This window comes from Argiope bruennichi, chromosome 5 (assembly GCF_947563725.1).
Source record: "Argiope bruennichi chromosome 5, qqArgBrue1.1, whole genome shotgun sequence".
NCBI classification, from domain to species: Eukaryota; Metazoa; Arthropoda; class Arachnida; order Araneae; family Araneidae; genus Argiope; species Argiope bruennichi.
In genome coordinates, this window is record NC_079155.1 from 102,435,257 (window position 1) to 102,440,493 (window position 5,237).

Sequence of the window (5,237 nt, forward strand, 5' to 3'; positions counted from 1 at the left end):
ATATGAGAACTATTTTGACAGCTGCATCTACAAAGTTTTTTTTTATTAAATCGAGATATCAAACCATTTGCATTTCTGTCAGAACAACATTTTTATAAAGTAAATAATTTTTATTTAAATGAGATGTGCTTATAAGTTTTCTTTATTAACTTTTTTTGAAAAAATGAAATTTGTATTGTTTAATAGATCCTAATCGAGAGACAGCTGGAAAATTATTATTGTTTTTTAAGAGTCTTTTTTTATGTGAACTAAATTGACAAGCAGTCCTTCGCATTGTATTCATTTGAAATTTTTGGAAATCTGATATAGTTTTACACTTTTCAAGAAATTTCATTGTTTTTTTTTTTCGTGCGTTTATGGTTTTTAATAACGTAAACAAATGAAATTAGTCATAAATTTTAATTAAATGACATACTGATATTTCAAACCAAATTAAGGGAAAGCTTCAGTTTTAATTATTCATATTCTAAAGTTTGATTTATAACATAGGATAGTGCATATTTATGTGTAATAGTGATGAAGTGAATTGACTCCACATGACGTCACGGATATAGAGACAGGGATATATTTCTGACTCAAATATACTAAGAAAAATAGTTGTTCCACAAGCCAGTGCATTCGAATAAAGTTCGATTTATTTGCCGACTGCCTTTGAGCACTTTTGATTTTCTCATATGCAAAATACATAGACAGATTTTTTTTCATAATTATCAAAAAATCAAATTTTACAGTTTAGAGGAGTATTCAAATTTTAAAATTTCCAATGTACATTTTGATTTAACCAAAAAATTCTTACATTTACTGTCAGATATTAGATTTTGACGATATTAAATGATAATAACTATGAATGATATGATATTACTCGTAAAACAAGACCAGTTACCTATAATAAAAAAAATTGTTTCATTTTCTTCACTAAATAACATTTAGAGTAATATAAATGAAACAAAAATTGAAAAATTTTATTGACTTATTTCAATTTTTCCTTGATTTCTTTTGTTATAAGCTAGTTATATATCTAGATACAGTTTTTTTTTTCATTTAAGAAAATAAAAACATTTTAAAAATATGTTTTCAAATAATTTTAAACAGATAGATTTTTAGACAATGAATGTCTATACCGATTAAAATGCATTCAATACTTATTATAGTTTTAAAAAAAGGAAAGGGTGGGATGTCTGAAAAGAAAAACAAATCTAAAAGTTTTGTTTTATCTCACAAGTTTTTTTTCCACGTGATCTGCGAACTGCTCTGGTGTGTAGTTTTTCCCAGGATGATAATTAAAATTCTACCACGAACAGCTTTTTATTTCTTATTCTTTCTTTCTTTCTTTTTTTTTTTTGAAGGTTAACAACAAATGCGTTTGATGGGAAGTGCAGTATTTCTGAGATATTTAAATAAAAAATAAAAGAATCTAGAAAATTTTATACGGAAAAAAAATTTTTACTTTAGAATGTGCTGCCATGATTCTCACAATTAAATGAATCTAAATAGTCAAATTAAAGTTAAGCATACAAGTCCAGGGTATTTGTTTGCAATACTATTAATTAAATTTCAACATAATATATTACCATAAGGTGTTATGATAATAGCAGAACGGCAAAGTTTACGATGTGTTTCTATTTAGTTTTATATTTAGCTTAATAATTCTAAATATGATTCTATTTGTTTTTTATTTTTTGTGGCAGTGCAAGAAAATCAATTTTAAATGTTTATTGTCAATATTATATACAACTGAACTCCAGATTTTAAAGGGTGAAATTATTTAATTTCTTGGAGCTCCCCCTATAGCTGTTAAATGCTTAGAAATACCTATTGTCTTTTCCAGTAGTGCATTTTCTAGCATTCTATATTCTACAACTTGGGTTGTAATTTGTTACAATCCAAATATTCAAAGAGAAAAAAAAAGAAAAAGAAAATAATGTAGATAGCAATAAAAAAAACAACCTTAAAACATTCTTTTATTAGTGTATTAAAAAATGAAATAATTTCCAATTAAAAATTTGAAAGTGAAAACAGAATAGTATATCCAGAGACGCTGATAGAAATACAATAAGCAAATTTGAATTTTATCACATTTATTATAAACATTTAATTTTTTTAATGAAAATTTGGGAATTTTCATTCATATAATTAACATTATGACTTGCCTCCTCGTGTTGTTATATATTTTTTTATTTCCCAGAATAGATATATGTCTCTAACTTATTAACATTTTCCACTCCTATCCCCCCGAAAATACCTCCTCAGTATTCCATGTCTTGATAATTCTTGAAAGAAGTTGGAGCAAATATGAATTAAATTATTTCTCATTATTTTGTGCTATAGCTAAACGAATTATTGGGAACAAGAAATAATTGGAAAAGGTGATTACAAAGTGTTCTGGTGAGGATTTAATTTTAGAAAGCATTAGTTTTGATTTAGATACTCTAGTGGAGATAAAAAAAAACATTTTCCAACTTTTTTCAATGTTATAAAAAACACTTTCCAGCTTTTTTCAATGTTATAATATTTGTTTATTTTAGATGCATCTGCATCCAGAAAAGTGAAAATTAAAACTTTCGTAAATTTTATTTTTTGTTGCAAATTTTCACAAATTTTTATATTTTTTTTTATTAGATAACTTTTCAGTATCTGCGATAATGAAATGAAAGATCTTCTCGACACTTTAAAGCTTCTGAATTTCACAGAATTAAATTGATGATTAAATTTTTCGTCAATTTGTAAAACAATCTTTTAACTTAATAAGTGATAACAAAAATAATAATGTAAAATAAATAATAAGATTTATTAATATTTATATAATTATAATAAGTCTTAAACTCTAATGTTTTCTTGTAATTCGGTTACAATTAAGTCAATTCCTTCACACACTCGCAAACTCCTTTTGTTGGAGCTAAATTTTGCAATAACATCTTCATGCATCCTGGTTTTAAATTCAATTAATATTTGAAACAGAACGGAATATTGCACCAGAAGTTGAAGAGTATTTTTACAAGCCTATGCTACTTTATAATACAAATTTTAATTGATATTATTTCAGAATTATCGCCGATTCAAACACATAGATAATCCAGTTTGGCAATATGCCAAATCATTCTTGCGGGAGAATTGTTTGATTGTTGTAATTGTTTTAAATTAGAAAGAAATGTTAGAATAATACCGACTAAAAAATTCGAGAAAAATTATTGAAGTAGAATGCAAAACTTTTATTTTTAAATTTAAATATTCTTAGAAAAGTGACCAATTAAAAAAAAATTCTTAAAATTCAGTAAGTTATTTCAGAAATCCAATACAAATTTCTTTAGAATGACAATTGTTTGCTTTTTGATAAGATTTGTAAAGATTTTTTTTCTAGTCATTAGAATCCATACTATAGGCAAATACGCGCGGAAAATCACCCAAAACAACACAAAATATTAAATATTTTTTTTAATGTTTAATATTAAAATTCGTGCTTCGAGGTGCATCTCTGTATCAAATTTCTTGGCTATAAGTGTGATAGATTTGTCTGGACATGAAAGCAGAATGCAGAAATTTTATTTTAAAATTTAAATATTCTTAAGAAGAATGGCACGCAAACAGATACACAAACATTTCTTTTTATAAGTGTAGATATTGCTTAAAGAAATCTTTATTTATTTGCTATTATTTTAGAAAAAGTGGCAAAGTCTTTTTACAACAAATTAGCAGACGATAAATTTTTCAAGTACTAACGTATTAGAAAAATTCTTTTACATTTATTTTTTCAGTTGAAAAGGGCCGGAAATTCGATCTATATTTGTTGTTCGAAGCGAAATGAATTCATTGACCTTTACAAAACTTCCACACATAAATAAGAATTTTATGGTAAATCGAAGCGACCAGCCATGGTCTTATTGTTCCATTCATGCATTAAGTTCCAGCTGAATAGCAATAATAATAATAAAAAAAGAAGCAGAAAAAAAAATGGCGCGTTTTCTCTTCCAGAATTAATCGGAATTTGGAGCGAGTGAAAAAAAGAAAAGAAAAAAAAAGTATACAATCCGAACTAGCCGTTATGACAGCTGAAAAACCAGCAGGATTATTGGCCGCCATTCTACTAGGAAATATTTGTTGCTATTCTTAGTAGAAAGTCTACAGAAGGCAGGGGATAGTGAAAGCGAATGTTGACTCTTCGTCTTATGTGACTGCTTTGTCAAACGATATATTCTCAGTGTTTGTTATAAGAAGCGACAGGGAGGGGTAGGGAGAATAAAATGACGGAGTTTTTACTTTTTTATTTAGAATGTCATCGTCCTTTTTCCTGTTTATTTGCAGGCACTGAAACGAATGCTTTAGACCGACAAGATTTTCTGGTCATAGATTTTTGGGGAGAGAATAAATAGTTTTCATGTAAAGCATATTTGCGTAGCTAATACCTCATTGAAATATCGGTAAACAGCTTTATGTGTATGATTTTATTTTTTGAGTTAGCAAACATTCCCTCAAAATTTACAAAACATATGAGTTTACCAAAATTAATTTTCATTTTGTTCTTCGGAAATATATATATACATATATATATGTAAAAATGAATTGTAGTTCAAATTTAATGGTGTTAGAAAATGCCCAGCATGAAGAAAATGTTTGGATTGAAAAATAAACCTATGGAGTTCGCAAGGTCACATAATATTAAATTAATAGTAGCTGTCAGAATTGAGCATAATTGAAATCAAATCATTCTTTTAATAAATAAAAGAGAATTTGACTGTAATAAATGGATAAAAGAAATTTTATGATTAGCTGAGTATTAAAAATTATTTATTATCTTTTAAGAGGATAAATTAATTTCTATAAACTATCGGATATAATGCGGCTAAATCACACGAATTTTAATTAATTTTGTAAATTTCTCAGGAATTTTGTAAATTTCTCAGTAAATTTTTCAGTAAATTTCGATGAAGTGCAAATTATTTAGAATATCATCCAAATAGAAAAAAGTATATATTAGAATAATTCTCTAACACAAAGTGCATCGATTTGCATTTCAGTTGCTAATAGAAATGGCACTTGTTGAATTCTGATTCAGAAATCGATGTTTCGAATAAAGGGTATCATATTTTATAACATTACGTATCCTTTTACAGTTTCTTATTTATGTAATCTTTTATTGTTTCTTTAAATATCCAGAATAGTAATATCCAGAATTGGCTTGTTGAACATCTATTATAAATAATGCTGTTTTAATGCGTACCAAGAAAAGTCACAACTAGATA